Below are 21,399 nucleotides of genomic sequence, written 5' to 3'. Positions count from 1 at the left end.
TCAGCAGCCTCTATGCCTCCAGTTGAGCCACTATAATTTTTGAGCATGCACTGCAAGCTCTTCTTGTCACAGTTTCACACTGTCTTCATTTTGGACATTTTCCTTGTTGCACACTGGTGGCAGTATTTAGACATAATTTCTACCTTTAAAACTTTACTTGAGTCAAAACCAGTAACATATGCAACTCCATACAGAGATGTGTGACCCCTTTTCATTCAGGTCCCATCTACAGAATCACGCAGGTAAATAACATCTGTAGGAGATGACTGCCATGAATATCTACCCCAAGATCTATTTCTTTTTGGTTTATTTCTACCAATTCCTCCACTGCTTCCTTCATAGAAACTTTGGCAGTATCGAATACATAATCAGTCATTTCTTTATTTATGTTTTCAAAGCCTGCACAAGTTGGAGGCATGTTAAAAAAAACCACACGATAAATTACCCCCTTCCCTGTCCTGTCCAAGGCATCTCAGAGCGTAAGGTAACCGAAAATAGCTTTCATAGGTACCAGTGTAAGTTTTTTAAGAGGAGGAAAAATTAAAATTCATAGCCACACGAATTAGAAATTAATTTAATATTATAATCTATTCCCACTCTGCTTTCTTCAACAGCCATCATGCATCCCGTACTTTTACAGCTAACACATGAACATGAAAATTTTATAGCCTGGCAGAGAAGCTCTAAATCAATATGAATCCAGTGGAGTCCATATCAACATCATTCACTCGCCTGTGTAGTTCTCCTGCCCTAAGTTTCGATGCCGAAGCTGAGAGCTTATGTTCTGCATTTAGAGATGCTTCCTCTTTTTTCTTGGTAATCCGATTTCCATGAAACCTCCATTTCCTAAACACAGTTTTTCCACCACACATTATGCATGAATCTGGACTTCCACGTAAAGGTTTGCGAATTCAACCTTCCACCTACTAATATGTGTTAGTATTGTCAACACGTAGAGAAATAGCATGCAAGAAAGTTTTCCGGCAAAGATATAGATGGCAGCCAGAGATATAAATTTCAGCCAAAGACATCGAATGAAAATATCCTTCACACTGATAAAAATTCCTCTGACGCAAAACAGTTTCCCAAACGTCGGAAAAGGTGTGACTGGCCGCCAGCGCAGAGTTAATCAGTTTCACAATTTAAAGGCATTTCTAAAACTGCTATCACGATAAAATTCACACACGACGTAGATTAAACTGTGTAGATCAAGAAAATATTTTTTGAACAATCGATTTTTTGGACCAAAATCCATTACATCCTCCTTTTAAAAAAAAGGCACAAGACAGGGATGTAGTCTTTCGCCCCTTATGCTCAATCTATACATCGAATACGCAATGACGGAAATAAAAGTGAGATTCAAGATTGGAATTAAAATTCAAGGTGAAAGGATGTCAATGACATGATTCGGCGATGACGTTACTATGCTCAGTGAAAGCGTAGAAGAATTACAGGATCTGCTGAATGGAATGACAGTCTATTAAGCATAGATTGCGGACCGAGAGTAAACAGAAGAAATACGAAAGTAACGAGAAGTAGGAGAAGTGAGAAGAGCGACAAAATTAACATCAGGATTGATGGTCACGGAATTCTGCTACCTAGGTAATAAAATAAGTCATGATGGACGGGGCAAGAAGACATCAAAAGCAGACTAGCGCTAGCAAAAAAGGCATTCCTGGTCAAGAGAAGTCCACTAATATCAAATACCGGCCTTAATTTGAGGAAGAAATTTCTGAGGATGTACGTCTGAAGTACAGCATTGTATGGCAGTGAAACATGGACTGTGGGAAAACCGGAACAAAGGAGAATCGAAGCATTTGAGATGTGGTGCTACAGACGAATGTTGAAATTAGGTGGACTGATAAGGTAAGGAATGAGGACGTTCTGCGCACAATCGGAGAGGAAAGTAATATATTGTAAGCACTGACAAAAAAATGGAACAGGATGATAGCACATCCGTTAAGTTGTCAGGGAATGAGTTCCATGGTACTAGAGAGAGCTGTAGAGAGCAAAAACTGCAGAGGAAGACAGAGATTGGAAAAATAGTTCAAATGGCTCTGAGCACTATGGGACTTAACATCTTAGGTCATCAGTCCCCTAGAACTACTTAAACCTAACTAACCTAAGGGAATCACACAACACCCAGCCATCAAGAGGCAGAGAAAATCCCTGACCCCGCCGGGAATCGAACCGGGGAACCCGGGCGTGGGAAACGGGAACGCTACCGCACGACCACGAGATGCGTGCACAGAGATTGGAATACATCCAACAAATAAGTGAGGACGTAGGTTGCAGGTGCTACTCTGGGATGTAGAGGTCGGCACAAGAGAGGAATTCGTAGTTGGCCTCATCAAGCCAGTCGGAAAACTGATGACTCAAAAGGAAAAAAAGTGTCAAAGGAAAGAGAAGTTTAATGAGGAGCAAGAGATAAGGGCACAACCTCTCGCTTCGCTTTCTTACGTCGGCTCCACAATCTGAATCCACATTAGGATGAGGAAGAGGAAGATGTGATTAGCGTTTAACGTCCCGTCGATAACAAGAGCTTTAGAGACGTAGCACAAACACGGATCAGGAAAGAATGAGGAGGGAAATCGGCTGCCCTCTTTCAAAGGAACTATCCCAGCATTTGCCTGAAGCGATTTAGAGAAATCACGAGAAATCTAAAGAAAAAGGGCCAGACACGGGGTGGGTGCCATCATCCTCTCGAATGTGAGTCAGCGTGTTAACCACTGCGCCACCTCGCTTGCTGAATCCAGACGAGCCAGGAGTCTTTCTTCCAAATTCCGCTGCCAGAATAGGTAAGGTGCTGAGCCGACTTGGCTGCCTCACTGTTCCCTCAATGTGCCGAACTCCATAATGGAACCTTCAGTTCTTGATGTTTAATGATTTGTCGCCGAAACAGACGTTGATCATTTATTTTCCACGACTATCGTCGAATCCGTCATCCACATCTACAGTTATAAAATACTAGGTGGTTATACTTAAAGTGCAGCTACTCACAAGGACCAGTGTGAGTTGTAATTATCATATTGCAGTGAAACTTGGTAGGTACATTAAAGCGGAACCGATTTGGAAAAATTTGGAAATTTGTCGTAAGGTCTTATGGGACCAAACTGCTGAGGTCATCTGTCCCTAAGCTTACACACTACATAGCCTAACTTAAACTAATTTATGCCAAGGAGAAGACACAAGCCCATGCCCGAGGGAGGACTCGAACCTCCGGCAGAACCGATTTATTCCAGAAAAAAACAATAATTTCAGCTTGAAGGCTTTCATAAAATATAATGAAAATGTGGTTATGGTGTGTCCCTCAACTACGTACCCTCAGACTCAGAGTTGAAATATTAAAAGTTTTGGCTGGTATCGTTGTCTAAGGGCTAGGATACGTAGTTGCCGCATTACAAGCCAAATACTGCTGAGTCTACAATATACAATATGAATGTACAGAGGAATCAAATGGTGAAAGGTTCCTTATCAATCGGCAATTGCGAAAGTAACGTAGAAACTTATAAATGAAAGATTGCAGTTAAATGAAATCTGTGGGTAGTATCTTAACGACTTTAAATGATGAGTACGATAGTAAAAGTACTTTTCAGAATGTGCTAGATTTCTGCAAAAAACTTATTGGTGTCGATGGTACAGCAATTAAATAGAATATAAGTTGAATCTACATACATCTACATTTATACTCCGCAAGCCACCCAAGGTGTGTTGCGGAGGGCACTTTACGTGCCACTGTCATTACTTCCCTTTTCTGTTCCACTGTTCCAGTCGCGTATGGTTCGCGGGAAGAACGACTGTCTGAAAGTCTCCGTGCGCGCAAGAATCTCTCTAATTTTACATTCGTGATCTCCTCGGGAGGTATAAGTAGGGGGAAGCAATATATTCGATACCTCATCCAGAAACGCACCCTCTCGAAACCTGGCGAGCAAGCTACATCGCGATGCAGAGCGCCTCTCTTGCAGAGTCTGCCACTTGAGTTTGCTAAACAGCTCCGTAACGCTTTCACGCTTACCAAATAACCCTGTGACGAAACGCGCCGCTCTTCTTTGGATCTTCTCTATCTCCTCCGTCAACCCGACCTGGTACGGATCCCACGCTGATGAGCAATACTCAAGTATAGGTCGAACGAGTGTTTTGTAAGCCACCTCCTTTGTTGATGGACTACATTTTCTAAGGACTCTCCCAGTGAATCTCAACCTGGTACCCGCCTTACCAACAATTAATTTTATATGATCATTCCACTTCAAATCGTTCCGCACGCATACTCCCAGATATTTTACAGAAGTAACTGCTACCAGTGTTTGTTCCGATATCATATAATCATACAATAAAGGATCCTTCTTTCTATGTATTCGCAATACATTACATTTGTCTATGTTAAGGGTCAGTTGCTGCTTCCTGCACCAAGTTCCTATCCACTGCAGATCTTCGTGCATTTCGCTACAATTTTCTAATGCTGCAACTTCTCTGTGTACTACAGCATCATCCGCGAAAAGCCGCATGGAACTTCCGACACTATGTGCTAGGTCATTTATATATATTGTGAAAAGCAATGGCCCCATAACACTCCCCTGTGGCTCACCAGAGGTTACTTTAACGTCTGTAGACGTCTCTCCATTGAGAACAACATGCTGTGTTCTGTTTGCTAAAAACTCTTCAACCTAGCCACACAGCTGGTCTGATATTCCGTAGGCTCTTACTTTGTTTATCAGGCGACAGCGCGGAACTGTATCGAACGCCTTCCGGCAGTCAAGGAAAATAGCATCCAGCTGGGAGCCTGTATCTAATATTTTCTGCGTGTCATGAACAAATAAAGCGAGTTGGGTCTCACACGATCGCTGTTTCCGGAACCCATGTTGATTCCTACAGAGTAGATTCTGGGTTTCCAAGAACGACATGATACTCGAGCAAAAAACATGTTATAAAATTCTGCAACAGATCAACGTCAGAGATATAGGTCTATAGTTTTGCGCATCTGCTCGACGACCCTTCTTGAAGACTGGGACTACCTGTGCTCTTTCCCAATCACTTGGAATCTTCCGGTCCTCTAGAGACTTGCGGTACACGGCTGTTAGAAGGGGGACAAGTTCTTTCGCGTACTCTGTGTAGAATCGAATTGGTATTCCGTCAGGTCCAGTGGACTTTCCTCTGTTGAGTGATTCCAGTTGCTTTTCTATACCTTGGACACTTATTATAACAGGTGGCTTGCGGAGTATGGATGTAGACGTAGATGTAGAATCAATACATCCAAACTGCACGTAATTAGTTATGAACAACAACATAGCTCGCGAGATATTCACTTGTAAACGGACACTACTTCTTCACCGTAGATGCCATGGAAACCTCACAAGTGGACAAGTCGACACTCCGAAGTATTTCTATCTGCCGCGACCACGTGCAAACCACTCCATACTCTCCAAGTCTCCCTCGCGACCGTGCGTCCGCGACTCTTCGTGTCCTGTCCCGTACAGTCCCTGACGCCGAACTGTTCCGCACTGCCCAGAACTCTCGCGTGTCCTCTCGAAACGATGCTCTTCTCCCACTTCCATCCAGTCTCCCCATTCGCGAGCGCTGTGATTGGCTATAGCGCTCCCTCCATGTCTCCAAGCCAACGCATACTCAACAATGTATTAAAACACATAGAAAGTGCTGGATTTACATTTAAATAACTTCAAATTAAATAAATATTCCTACAGATGGACCATAAACACGCTCTAACACAGGTTATTAAATACATAAACAAATTAAATAGACATATATCAGAGGAATAGCAAGCAAATGTAGGCCAGTAGCCTAACGTCTCTGTGCTTTCTAAAACACCGTAAATAACTGATCAATTTCATCATCAATAGCGTATGTCGGACATAAACAAAGAAATAGGTGAATAAATATTTATAAGCATGCGCCTACAGTTTTAGTTGTTGTTGTGGAGCCTTGCCGCAGTGGACACATCGGTTCCCGTGAGATCACCGAAGTTAAGCGCTGTCGGGCGTGGTCCGCACTTGGATGGGTGACCCTCCAGGCCGCCATGCGCTGTTGCCATTTTTCGGGTCGCACTCAGCCTCGTGATGCCAAGTGAGGAACTACTCGACCGAATAGTAGCGGCTTCGGTCAAAAATGCCATCATAACGACCGGGAGAGCGGTGTGCTGACCACATGCCCCTCCAATCCGCATCCTCCTCTGAGGATGACACGGCGGTCGGATGGTCCCGGTAGGCCACTTGTGGCCTGAAGACGGAGTGCTTGCGGAGTACTTATGGCCTCACGCGATCGATAGTAATCGGCCAATTTGACCTCCAATACCTCACATACAATTGAAGTTACATGTCTTTAATGCATACCATTCTAGATTTACACTAATAGCTTTTTGAAGACAAGTCGATTGACGAAATCGGATGAGCCATTTAGATTTTGGAAATTCGTTGCTGGATGTTACTTGTATAATTTACTGTCAGATACTAAACTTTATCTAATAAAGATATTGAAAATCTGATTTTTGTTGTGGGCTTCAGTCCAGAGACTGGTTTGATGCAGCTCTCCATGCTACTCTATCCTCTGCAAGCTTCTTCATATTCCGGTACCTGCTGCAGTCTACATCCTTCTGAATCTGCCTAGTGTATTCATCTCTTGGTCTCCCTCTACGATTTTTACCTTCCACACTGCCCTCCAGCACTAAACTGGTGATCCCTTCATGCCTCAGAACATGTCCTACCAACCGATCCCTTCTTCTACTCAAGTTGTGCCACAAACTCCTCTTCTCCCCAATTTCTAAACGTTCATGGTGGTGTCTGTTTGTACTATATCGTGTCTCTCTACCACTTTCGCGCAACGACGCTCTGTGCATGTTTTTTAGGGAATTGACAAGTTCGAACCTGGGACCTGTTGCTGGTAAGGAGACGCCAGACCACACATGACATGTAGAATTCAGAAGAGTTCAGTGAGACTAGCGATGATATAACCAAATACTTAATGATCTCAGCGTCAGCTCCACTGCACTCCCTGTAAAAGAATCTTAATACTAACTAAATTTAGTGGAAGGGGTTCAAGGCTTTCCTGTTTTTAGTTAGCTGGTAAAATAACGTCGAAAAAGCAGTTAAGTTTACCATCGCAAATTTTATTCTACTCACAAAACATCGTTTATAAATTGCACTATTGATAAAAGGAGATGTTTTAATACAGGATGGTAAAAACCAACTGTGTTCAACAATAATGTGAAGGAATATCCCCTGAATAGGTTTCTAAGTTCTACAATGGATCGAAGGATGACCTATGCCATATCACATCTATAATCTAGGTTTAAATTAAGTTTCACAAAAGAGAAAACTATCAAAATGGTCTACAGTGACTCTCAATTATGTTTAATTGCTTATCTAACTTGTCGTAAATTGCAGTGGCTGATGTGGCTTCTCAATAACTATATAACAGAAAAATCATCGCGTTTCAGATTTTTACTTCAAGTGGCAAATGTGAACACCATGAGCTTTAATTGACGATCGACACTAGTATTACGCAAAAAAGGAGGTGAAACAGATGAGTCTTCTGCAGTTCTGAGTGAAGCCTTATGCGCTCAAAAATGCGGCATCGCGTGCGTTCATTACCTTGTCGGTGTTAAGGCAGCGTCAGGGCAGCGGCGGGCAGCACAGCTCCGCTCACCTCGCCGTCTCGGAAGCAACTCTCTCCTAACTTCTCCTCACTACAATTTACCAAAGTTGTTTTAAAAAAAACTATCTGGCTGTGTTTTCATCTGACCAATCACGGCCTCAATGTTAACCTTAAGCTCCGCCTACAAAAATTCTGTCTATCCAATGAGAAACGTTATACTTTTCGTGGTGGGGCAATGTTTTTAAAGTTTGCAACGTAACAGAGACACTAAAAAGTCTCACGCCAAAACCTGCAACTGGTGTGGTCCAACAGGACCGTTATCGTAAGATCTATGCTGTTCCTCTGGAGGGCGCTAGCTTTTAACATGGGCTGGGGGGTGGTCCTTGACGTAACAGAGACGCGAAAAAGTTCACGCTAAAACGTGCGGGTGGTGAGCCCTAGTGGTTGGCTGGAGACGTGGGTGTCCGTCCCTTATCGTAGGGCCTTCTAGCTTAACACGGTTCTGCTCTCGGCTTCTGTTCTCGTTTGTCCCCTTAGAACTGCGTCGTCCTCACGGTGGGAAGGTACAACATTCATTTAGGCATTCTTGTGTTAGTCTGTGATATTCCATTTGCTCACTCGTTACTCGTATTAGTTTGGTTAATTTAATGTCACGATTTATTCGGAGCTATGTGACATACTACTGGATTTGCTTATCATGTCAGGGTTTTCATGGAAGGTGTTGGATTTGCCTGACACCTTACAAATTCTATTCAATACCTCTTCATTAGTTATGTGATCTACCCATCTAATCTTCAACATTCTTCTATACAATCTGATTACACCATCAGAATCGTCGTGCAAATAATAGTAATGTACATGTTTCTTTTTGATGTATCGTGATTACTCTGGCTACTATTAATTTCTTTACGGACTGCGAAATGTTCCCATTATGGTTTCACAAAGTCCGTCAAATCGGCATACAAATCTCATTCATCGACACAGTGTCACCTAGACATTCCCTGCCACGTGCTCGGCCTGGACCACGTGCTGGGGCCAGCCCTCTTGTTCCTGGTAACGTTCGGCACCACGTGTTTCTTGCCCGGGCCCCGGCTTGCTGTGCGGCCCCTTTGGCCACGCCCACTCTGAAAGATACATTCTATTTCCAGAGCGCCACAACTTGCCGTTACCTCACAAGCTGTAGCTATCAGATGCAATTCTGGCACTGTACGCTGTTTGTATGAGGGGATGACATCCGCGCCGTCATTTGACAAGTAATAACGTGCGTGAGTGCTGTTGGTAAAACTTTTTTTTGTAAACGGCAGCACTGGATAAAGATCATAGCGAAAAGCATGCGAAATTCAGAAGAACGCGAAATCCCGAAGATTGGCTAAAATTTACAGACGCGCGACATTTGGCACGGACTTCAATGCGAGATGCCTTTAATAGGTTCCACAACGAAACATTGTCTCGAAATTTGGTTGAAAATCCGAAGAAATTCTGGTCGTATGTAAAGTACACAAGCGGCAAGACGCAGTCAATACCTTCGCTACGCAGTGCCAATGGTATTGTTACCGACGACTGTGCCGCAAAAGCGGAGTTATTGAACGCAGTTTTCCGAAATTCATTCACCAGGGAAGACGAATGGAATATTCCAGAACTTGAAACATGAACAGCTGCCAGCATGAGTTTCTTAGAAGTAGATACCTTAGGGGTTGGGATACGGGCAAGTCTTCAGGTCCAGATAGTATACCGATTAGGTTCCTTTCAGATTACGCTTATACAGTAACTCCGTACTTACCAATCACATACAACCGCTCGCTCACCGGTAGATCTGTACCTGCAGATTTGAAAATTGCGCAGGTCGCGCCAGTGTTTAAGAAGGGTAGTAGGAGTAATCCATCGAACTACAGACCTACATCATTGACGTCAGTTTGCAGTAGGGTTTTGGAGCATATACTGTATTCAAACATTATGAATCACTTCGAAAAGAACGATCTATTGGTACGCAATCAGCATGGTTTCAGAAAAGATCATTCTTGTGCAACGCAGCTAGCTCTTTATTCACACGAAGTAATGGCTGCTATCGACAGGGGATCTCAAGTTGATTCCGTATTTCTCGATTTCCGGAAAGCTTTTGACACCGTTCCTCACAAGCGACTTCTAATCAAGCTGTGGGCCTACGGGGTATCGTCTCAGTTGTGCGACTGGATTCGTGATTTCCTGTCAGGAAGGTCGCAGTTCGTAGTAATAAATGGCAAATCATCGAGTAAAACTGAAGTGATATTAGGTGTTCCCCAGAGAAGCGTCTTGGGACCTCTGCTGTTCCCGATCTATATAAATGACCTGGTTGACAATCTGGGCAGTTCTCTTAGACTGTTCGCAGATGATGCTATAATTTACCGTGTAGTAAGGTCATCCGAAGACCAGTATCAGTTGCAAAGCGATTTAGAAAAGATTGCTGTACGGTGTGCCAGGTGGCAGTTGACGCTAAATAACGAAAAGTGTGAGATGATCCATATGAATTCCAAAAGAAATCCGTTGGAATTAGATTATTCGATAAATAGTGCAATTCTCGAGGCTGTCAATTCAACTAAGTACCTGAGTGTTAAAATTACGAACAACTTCAGTTGGAAAGACCACATAGTTAATATTGTAGGGAAGGCGAGCCAAAGGTGGTGTTTCATTGGCAGGACACTTAGAAGATGCAGCAAGTTCAGTAAAGAGACAGCTTACACTACACTCGTTCGTCCTCTGTTAGAATATTGCTGCGTGGTGTGGGATCCTTACCAGGTGGGATTGACAGAGGACATCGAAAGGGTGCAAAAAAAGGCTCTCGTTTTGTATTATCACGTAATAGGGGAGTGAGTGTGGCATATATAATACACGGGTTGGGATGGAAGTCATTAAAGCCAAGACGTTTTTCGACGCGGCGAGATCTTTTTACGAAATTTCAGTCACCAACTTTCTCTTCCGAATGCGAAAACATTTTGTTGAGCCCAACCTACATAAGTAGGAATGGTCATCAAAGTAAAATAAGAGAAATCAGAGCTCGAACAGAAAGGTTTAGGTGTTCGTTTTTCCCGCGCGCTGTTCGGAAGTGGAATGGTAGAGAGATAATATGATTGTGGTCCGATGAACCCTCTGCCAAGCACTTAAATGTCAATTGCAGAGTAATCACGTAGATGTAGGTGTAGATGTAAATGAAGATGAGGTAGGTGTAACACTTGGCATGCGCTCTATCCTGGTGGAGCTAACTGATGAGGTTGCTTTTGCTGTAACCGACCATGCAGCACGTGCCCTGGGTAGTGCCAGAGCTGGCGCAGTATGAGTGTGCATGCGATGGCCAACGGCCGTGGTTTATTTTACACTGGTGCCCGTACAGACGGTGCAACAACGAAAACTCGTGATGTACAGCAAAGTCCTGACTTTGCTCTACGGTTGCTGGCAAGGATCGCAGTTGATGACATGTGCCCGGGCAATGTTCTGTGGAGTGCTAAGACACATTTTACACCACAGGGTTCAGTGAATAGACATAAATAAACAGAACTTTCGAATTTTGTGTGCTGTTAAACCGCATGTTGTGTACGAAGAGCCATTGTGCTCGCCGTATGTGGCTGTGTGAAGCGTATTCACAAGCACCATTATTCTGGCTCCGTTCTACTTTGAGGAGAATCCACGCAGAGGGCCTGTCCTGTGACGTCTGCACCTTATCGAGACCTCGCTGCACAGTAAGTCACTCCAGCTTTGGAAGAGCGCAGCTGCATGGGAGCCACTGTTTTCATGCAAAATAAGCAACATTTCATGTCGTTCGCCCAGTCCCAGATCTTTGTGTTGCAACCATCCTCGAACATGCTATCTCTAGAGATTTTTCAGAATCATGGCTTGAAAGATCACTTGGAAATGGAAACGTCGTGTGGCTAGCGCCTCACCTCGGGTAGACCGTTCGCCTAGTGCAAGTCTCTCGAGTTGACGACACTTAGGCGACTTGTGTCTCGATGGGGATGAAATGATGATGATAAGGACAACACAACACCCAGTCCGTGAGCGCGGAGAAAATCTCCCGATCCAACCGGAAATCGAACCCATGCCGTTAGGTATGACATTCCGTCGCGCTGACCACTCAGCTACCAGGGGCGGACGAAAGATCACCTGATCTGAATCTATGTGGCTTTTGGCTCTGGGTACATCTAAAAGGACGCTTTCATCAGGCGCACATTCGGTCTCAACATGATCTGAAGGCTAGTTCCTCAGATTACACCGAAACTGCTGCGAACAAATGTTGATCACATTGAAATCTCGAGTGCTCATATTGAACAAAATGTGTAACTGACGGTTAATAACAAAATCAAGAGTCTGCATTTCTTATTTGCTTGATCCTCAGTGCCTACGTTCCATTCCTAATCCATTACATATGGAAATTTTTCTATATGTCTTTCTTGCATTCACAGCGCCAGATTTGCACCTGGCGGCCAAAAGTGTAACTAACTTTTTTCCAGCGTAAATCGGTTCCGCATTAAAGCTTTAGAGTATCTACCAAGTTTCGCTGCCGTACGTTAACTTCAGCCCATACTGGACCCCGGTGGTTGGCAGAACTTCATTTATAATTACGGGGTATTACTTATCTTGCTAAATCGTTGGTGGCTGCATTGTTTTCTGTGCAATATGAAGCTGGTTTCAGATCCTATTTCTGATACGAAGAAACTTTTAACGGTTAAAATGATTGTTTATTTAGGTGGGTTCCAATCATTGTCCAACGAAATAAAATTTCTGTACTTTGAAACAATCATATTCACTGATAATAGCATACACTGTACTATTAAATATTCCTACCTCCAGCAGAATTATAAAGACGCATTACTCCATTAAGGATAGCTATTGTGTCAAGACGGTCACCGTAACATCCCGGCCAGGACTGCTCCTTTACAACTATTTTCACACCTAGACTATGAACAACGAAGAAGAAAAGAGATATAATATAAAGTCAAAATGTTTACAGCTTTAGCGATAACCGTTGGTACGAAAACGTACTAAAAATGTCTCCGGATATTTTATGTCAGGACTCTCAAAGTTTTTGAGTAAAACGAACGTATAAAAATTCTACATATTCATTCTGCATGTTTACACATTTGTTTATCATCACAGACATCTTGACGACGAGTATATTTCTCCCAACGAGAGATGAGTTTACCATCGCTGCAAAATATTTAACTTTGATGGAGCCACAACCTCACCTCTGGTTGCACCGCTACAACACCATATCTGATGTCCTCGAAGGTGTTCTTAAAGTTTTGGAATCAGATGAAAATCGGGATTGTCAAGAGGGTAGTCGATGACAGTGAACTCGAGGCGTCGGATTGTTGTAAATGTCACAGCGCTCGTGTGTGATCGCGCGTTGTCGTACTGAGGAACGAGGTCCTCCTTGTGTGGACAAACTCTACGAATTCGTGACTCGATTACAGTACGCTGTTTCTCACCCACCAGCGAATGGTTCAACTGGCTCTGAGGACTATGGGACTTAAATTCTGATGTCATCAGTCCCCTAAACTTAGAACTACTTCAATCTACCTAACCTAAGGACATCACACACATCCATGCCCGAGGCAGGATATGAACCTGCGACCGTAGCAGTCGCGCGGTTCCAGACTGTAGCGCCTAGAACCGCTCGGCCTCTTCGGCCGGCTGCCCACCACCATATTTACGTTACACACCACCGTGTTGCACGCTACAACTCAACTCCCTCTAGCGGCAGATGGCTATGGACAAGGGGATATAGAATGTTAAAAACGTTTGTTTTACTTAAAAAACTTTAAGAGTTTTCACATAAAAATTCGGTGGCACTACCTTTCAGTACGACCTCGCACGTCTTTGAACCAGTCAATAAAAACGAATTCACGGAAATTTAAATACAATGTTTCACATTAATTCAAATACTTATTATATGAATATCTAAATATGAAACAACAATTTTTTTTTACAAAGTATGTATGAAGGAAGTTACTTATACACACCTGAAGATATCGATACGCACTTCGATTGTAAGTTTCTTATTCTATTGTTAACTTGATTGCTTTACATCACAGTTACCATATGCTGGCAGTGATGGGACCAAATGAATGAAAACTTATCTATTCATTCTCCTACTGCAAACCAGTCTAGCATTCGGTTGTAGTTTTAAGCGTCGGTTGAATTATTCATTGGTGTGAGCAACCGAATGAAAACAATCGCCCAGTTGGTCGGACTACTCATTCATTCTTTTAACTGACACCAATCTGTGGTAGGAACCGATTGAAATCGATCGTGTAAGTCGGTTGTAGTTTCAAGTGTTGGTTCGATGATTATTCATTTATTTTTTTCGAGCGAAAGTAGTCTGTGGGAGCAATTGAATGAACATTCGACACCGTTGCAGCGTTGCATATTGACTGAATTATTTATTCTTTCTTTTCAAGTATAAACGTATTATGTCAAAACGTTTTTATTAATATAGTTATTTTCTTCTTTTTAGTCGTGTGTGAAATTTTTCAATAGATTTCAGTCATTTTCATGAGATTGCAACAGAGACATGTGACAAGTTTGATTTCCTCTTCAACTGAGTCAATCAGTATATTGCTTCCTACTACGTATGTCGCGCTAAAACGGCCCGCGTGTAAAACTGAGAATCGATCTCGCATGGAAGCTTACCAACAATCATTCTTCACTGCGAAACATTCGCGACTGGAAAAGGAAAACAGGGAATTACCAGCGGTACACCAAGTACTCTTTACCACCCACCTGACAAAAAGACAGTTAAAATTGCATTGTCATTCAGTTCTGAGTTAACTTGAGAGTTTCAAATCTTTAACTTCTGGGGAAGTTAGTTTAAAATCAGCTACAAAATCCGTACCGAATAATTCAGACTGAAAAACAAAATATCCTCAGCAACACACCAAACTCTAAAACGAATTAATATTGCAGTGTCATCCATTTCTGAGCTATGTTGAAAGTTTCAAGTCTTTAGCTTACCCGCAAGTTAGTCTGAAATCAACTGCAAAATTTTTACCGAACAATCAGACAAGAAACTGACGTAACAAAAACGTGTAAAAAAGTGATTGGTGATTTGAATCTACATAAATTTACTGTGCAGCACCAGATACTAAACTTTTGAAACCAAGCAAAATGTGACTTTTAATACCGTACGTTGAAAATTCGTTTCTGAATAAGTAAACACGTATATTCTGAAAATACTTTATTCGTCTCTAAAAAAGCTGCCAGCCCTAATCTTGACTCATATATAATCTAAAATGCTGAAAGAGGTACACTACGGGCCATTAAAATTGCTATACCAAGAAGAAATTCGGATGATAAATGGGTATTCATTGGATAACTGGAACTGACATGTGGTTATGTTTTCACGCAATTTAAGTGCATAGATCCTGAGAAATAAGTACGCAGACCAACCACCTCTGGCCGTAATAACAGCCTTGATACACCTTGGCATGGAGTCAAACAGAGCTTGGATGCCATGTACAGGTACAGGTGCCCATGCAGCTTCAACACGATACCACAGTTCATCAAGTGACTTGCGTATTGTGACGAGCCAGTTGCTCTGCCACCATTGACCAGACGTTTTCAGTTGGTGAGAGATCTGGAGAATGTGCTGGCCAGGGCAGTAGTCGAATCTTTTCTGTATCAAGAAAGGCCCGTACAGGACCTGCGACGTGCGGTCGTACATTATCCTGCTGAAATGTAGGGTGTCGCAAAGATCGAATGAAGGGTAGAGCCACCGGTCGTAACACATCTGAAATGTAACGTCCACTGTTCAAAGTGCCGTCAATGCGAACAAGAGGTGACCGAGACATGTACCCTATGGCACACCATCCATCAGGCCGGGTGATACGCCAGAATGGCCATGACGAATACATGCTCCCAATGTGCGTTCACCGCGATGTCACCATCACGATGCTGTAAACAGAAATTGGATTCATCCGAGAAAATAACGTTTTGCCATTCGTGCACCCAGGTTCGTCGTTGAGTACACCATCGTATGCGCTCCTGCCTGTGATGCATCGTCAAAGGTATCCGCAGCCATGGTCTCCGAGCTGATAGTCCATGCTATTGCAAATTTCGTCGAACTGTTCGTGCAGATGGTTGTTGTCTTGCAAACGTCCCCATCTCTTGACCCAGAAATCGAGATGTGGCTGCACGATCCGTTACAGACATTCGGCTAAGATGTCTGTCATCTCGACTGCTAGTGATATGAGGCCGTTGGGATCCGTGGCGTCGTTCCGTATTACCGTCCTGAACCCACCGCTTCCGTATTCTGCTAACAGTTATTGGATCTCGACCAACGCGAGCAGCAATGTCGCGATACGATAAACCCCAATCGCGACAGGCTACAATCCGACCTTTATCAAAGTCGGAAACGTGGTGGTTGGCATTTCTCCTCCTTAGACGAGGCATCACAGCAACGTTTCACCAGGAAACGCTGGTCAACAGCTGTTTGTGTATGAGAAATCGGTTGGAAACTTTCCTCGTGTCAGCATGTTGTAAGTGTTGCCACCGGCGCCATTCTTGTGTGAATGCTCTGAAAAGCTAACAGATAGAGAAGATCCAACGGAGAGCAGCGCGCTTCGTTACAGGATCATTTAGTAATCGCGAAAGCGTGGCAGAGATATAGATAAACTCCAGTGGAAGACTCTGCAGGAGAGACGCTCAGTAGCTCGGTACGGGATTTTGTTGAAGTTTCGAGAACATATCCTCACCGAGGAGACAAGCAGTATATTGCTCGCTCTTACGTACATCTCGCGAAGAGACCATGGGGAAAAAATCAGAGAGATTAGAGCCCACACAGAGGCATACCGACAACCCTTCTTTCCAAGAACAATACGAGACTGGAATAGAAGGGAGAACCGATAGAGGTACTCAAGGTACCCTCCGCCACACACCGTCAGGTGGCTTGCGGAGTGTGGATGTAGATGTAGATGTATATCACAGCATCTTCTTCCTTTCGGTTAAGTTTCGCGTCTGTAGCACGTCATCTTCGTGGTGTAGCAATTGTAATGGCCAGTAGTGTGGAAATAAAACCACTCCAACCCGGGAATCAAGTGAAAACATTCATATAACGGCCGCAACCGTTCTCTCGCACTGAGTGAAACCTCTTAAGCCGAGTGTCTGGGTGGAAACATTCATACAGCTGGTGCGCTTGTGGAGTTTCAGTCGGTTCTTTTATTCGACTGAAAAAAAAAGACTGAACGAAAAAACAATCCCCTGCCTAATCGGTTGTTACAAGCAGTCGGTTGTGCCGTGGTTATATGCTGGGCGTCTTGCTTGTTGTCTGGGCCTCGTAAGTGGCTGTAAGCGGCTCATTTTCATAGTGACGCCAAGGCGAGCAAGTATAAGTAGCAGCCGTATCGAACCCGAGAACGGCTGCGCGCCAGCCGTCGATCCAATGTGGGCCACCCAGTCTCGTCTACAACTAGTCGCTGGCCTAGCGACCGCCCCTAGTTCTGGCGCAGCCGCGGCCTGGATTGGCGCCTTGCAGCTGGGGCCTGCTGCCGGCTGACATCGATCCACTCCTGGGTGCCTCCGCGTCGTCCTTGGTTCGCAGCCCGCAGACGGGTGCCCAGCTCCTGCACCTGACCCACTGCGAGCTGCATTTGCACCTGACGGCGTGGCCGGCCCGCACACCTATTAGCTGCCGCCGGTCGCCAGACGCCTGCGGGCCTCGCCTAGCTGCGCCGTCTACGAGATACACGCACCGCTCCTTCGCTGCCGCCTCACCCCGCTGTGTGCTTCGCTGGGCAAGTGCTGCCACCCAGTGCGTGCGATCCCATTACGGCCGAGAACCGGTTCGTCGACCTGCAGCCCAGCCAACCCCCGTCCTGCACTATCATCTTGACACGGTCCGTTTGCTTCTACCTTACGTCCTCAGTTTGTTGTTAGATGTACGGGGTGATCAAAAAGTCAGTTTACATTTGAAAACTTAATAAAGCACGGAATAATGTAGATAGAGAGGTAAAAATTGACACACATGCTTGGAATGACGTGGGGTTTTATTAGAACAACAACAACAACAAAAAGTTCACAAAATGTCCAACAGATAGCGCTGGACACCAAAACGTCAGTGACTGCGCATCACAATCGTGTATTAAAGGAGCTGTAATGAGAGAGAGAATCAGACGCGCCAGGAGTCGCAGTGTGTTGACGTTACCTGAAAAGGCGCTTTTAGTGAAGCTGTATTATCAGAATAGGGAATGTGCTAGTTCAGCGTTACGATCTTATCGCCATAGGGAGGGGATTCGACCGGGTAAAGGCCCGTTCACAAATGCAGCTGTGCGAAAATGATTTCGAAGTTCGAAGCCACGGGTTGTTTAGACGATAGACCCCGTAATGGCCGACCGAGCATAAAGGCGTAATGCTGCTGAGACAGTTCAGGAAGAAATGGAGACTGTAGCGGGTTCGTCTATGCACGGGGAAGTCAGCGCTCGTGCAGTCGCACGTCGCCTTGGCATTCCATACACTACTGTTTGGTTGGCACTGAGGAGTACCCTCCAATGCTATCCGTACAAAATCGATCGGCATCATGAACTGTTACCTGGCGATTTAGTGAATCGGAGGGCATTTGCGGTGTGGGCGTTTCAAAGATGGCGGAAGATGACGATTGGTTGAGTAACGTCTTGTGGACCGACGACGCTCATTTCACGCTCCGAGGGTCTGTCAATGCCCACAACTGTAGAATCTGGGCTACCGAAAATCCTAGAACTGTCATGGAAACTCCACTGCACGACGAGAAAGTCTCCGTGTCGGTTGGATTTACCACATCTACCGTTATCGAGCATTTTTTCTTCGAGGAAATGTGTGATTCTGGTTTTGTAACTTCTACCGTGACGGGTGAGAGGTACGCCGATATGTTACAGAATCGCATCATCCCCAGCCTGGCTGATAAACACCTGCTGGAACGTACGATGTTCATGCAGGATGGCGCTCCACCCCATATTGCTAGACGCGTGAAAGATCTCTTGCGCGCGTCGTTTGGTGATGATCGTGTGCTCAGCCGCCACTTTCGTCATGCTTGGCCTCCCAGATCCCCAGACATCAGTCCGTGCGATTATTGGCTTTGGTATTACCTGAAGTCGCAAGTGTATCTTGATCGACCGACATCTCTAGGGGTGCTGAAAGACAACATCCGACGCGAATGCCTCACCATAACTCCGGACGTGCTTTACAGTGATGTTTACATCATTATTCCTCGACTACAGCAATTGTTGGGGAATGATGGTGGACATATTGAGCATTTCCTGTAAATAACATCATCTTTGATTTTTTTTTTACTTTTGTTATGCTAATTATTGCTATTCTGATCAGATAAAGTGCCATCTGTCGGACATTTTTTGAACTTTTGTATTTTTTTGGTTCTAATAAAACCCCATGGCATTCCAAGCATGTGTGTCAATTTGTACTTCTCTATCTACATGATTCCGTGATTTATTCAGTTTTCTAATTTATACTGACTTTTTGATCACCCTGTATTTCAGTCTCTGTCTTCCCCCAGAGTTTTTACCCTTACCTCTAGTACGGGAGGTTATTCCCTGATTCCTTAATTAGAGGGGATGTCAAAAAGTAAACGGGTCTTTTGCAGTGTCTCGCCGTAGGGCTTGGTAACACTGATAGTATCCTGGGCTGAAGTACTGTCGTCTGCAGAAATTCTATACAACGTGTCACTCTCATTCCGGCGTTAGTCGTTGTGATGCAGCAGACCGTGAAACATGGCAGCTCCATTGTCGATCTGCACCAAGGAGAAAACTGGTCACTGATTCGCGTTTTGTATAAATTATAAGTCCCTTTGGATGTCAGATCTGGAAGCTAGAGAGATCTGCAGAGACCGAATAAGAGCCGGTCGATGCGGCCGATCGGTTCTAGGTGCTACAGTCTGGAACCGCGCGACCGCTAGGGTCGCAGATTCGAATGCTGCCTCGAGCATCGATGTTTGTGATGACCTTAGATTAGTTAGGTTTAAGAAGTTCTAAGTGCTAGGGGACTGATGACCTTAGAACTTTTAAGTTCCATAGTGCTCAGAGCCATTTGAACCATTTCGAACTGAATAAGAGTCTCTGACCGTTCTTTCCACCAACCTGTCGTCTTCTACAGTTGTGTCTCCAGCGCAGAAGACAGCTCGTCGGTCGTGGGATCTTCTTCGGCGGAGGATGCCACACTGTGAATCCGAACCTGTGATCGCGGTTTTTTGTGGGAGGCCACTACAGAGGGCAAGATCTGTAGTACTGACAATGATGGTGGGCGGCACTTCCCATTAATCTGTCCTGTTTGGTTATTATTCAAATATTCACGATAAATAGTTTGGACAAGAAGAGAATAGAAGCTTTAGAAATGTGGTGCTACAGAAGAATGCTGAAGATTAGATAAGTAAATCACATAATTAATGATGAAGTATTGAATGGAATTGGGGACAAGAGGAGTACGTGGCACAACTTGATTAGAAGAAGGGATCGGTTAGTAGGACACGTTTTGAGGCATCAAGGGATCACAAATTTAGCATTGGAGGGCAGCGTGGAGGGTAAAAATCGTAGAGGGAGACCAAGAGATGAATACACTAAGCAGATTCAGAAGGATGTAGGTAGCAGTAGGTACTGGGAGATGAAGAAGCTTGCACAGGATAGAGTAGCATGCAGAGCTGCATCAAACCAGTCTCAGGACTGAAGACCACAACAACAACAACAACATTCACACTTTTACACTGTCTTTTACAACACTCGACATAGCTCACTTAACTATATGGTAACTTTTCCATCCAGCTTCCGAATTATCATACACGTGTCTAGCTCTCTGGTATGCACTAGACAGAGCGAGAATTACATATTCGCTACTGAGTCACGTACAATACTGAGATACGTGTCCGACGCTCCAGAACGCCCGAAACAGATATACGTGTCTGATCCTCCAGATCGCCCTAAACGCAGTGAGTAGCGCCTCCCAGACGCGTCAAAGCGACCAGAAGGTGTCCGAAGCACTTCGGATGCAATATATTTACTCCTATGTTCCTTAAAACTAGTGAAATTTAATAAACAAAAACGATAGACTCGTAGGGTAGCCATGAGAGATTTGTCATACTAAAATCTGGGCTAAATTCAATGAAAAATATATAAATAATTCATAAGAGAAGTTAGGCGTTTTGGCGCCTAGCACCCGAACGTGCCGATCAATCAGCGGCAAGTTCAGTACAACTGGCGGACTATCCCACGTGAATGGTACATACCACACAATCTGTCGCTTGTACCTCACTCCAAGTTTGTACCATATGTTATTTCATGCGTGTCAAATTGCATCAAGGCGAGCTTCAAGCAAAAAAAAAAAAAAAAAAAAAAAAAAAATCACACACATCCATGCCCGAGGCAGGATTCGAACCTGCGATCGTAGCAGCCCCGCGGTTCCGGACTACAGCGCCTAGAACCGCACGGCCATCACATTTGTTAGCAGAAGACGTTAAACCTGCGTAAATTATTCGTCGAATGCAAGCGCAGTATGCTGACCGCTGTTTATTGCGAAGCAAAATCTATGAATGGATGACCGCTTCAAACATGGAAGAACTTCTCTATGTGACGAAGAAGTATCGGACAGACCATGGACGTCAACAACTCAGAACACTTTGCAAGTCGTTGAAGATATGATGATGGAAAACAGACGAATAACAGTGGACGAATTTCCAGTACAGTCATGGTTCAGTGTATTCCATCTTACACGACAGGATAAATTTTCGGAAAGTAAGTGCAAGGTGGGTACTGAAGGAACTGTCAGCGCAGCGTAAGGTGCAAAATATTAACA

The sequence above is a fragment of the Schistocerca gregaria genome, chromosome 6, assembly GCF_023897955.1.
Source record: "Schistocerca gregaria isolate iqSchGreg1 chromosome 6, iqSchGreg1.2, whole genome shotgun sequence".
In the NCBI taxonomy this organism is placed as follows: domain Eukaryota; kingdom Metazoa; phylum Arthropoda; class Insecta; order Orthoptera; family Acrididae; genus Schistocerca; species Schistocerca gregaria.
The sequence above is the reverse complement of the archived record's forward strand: the minus strand, read 5'-3'. Positions refer to the sequence as shown.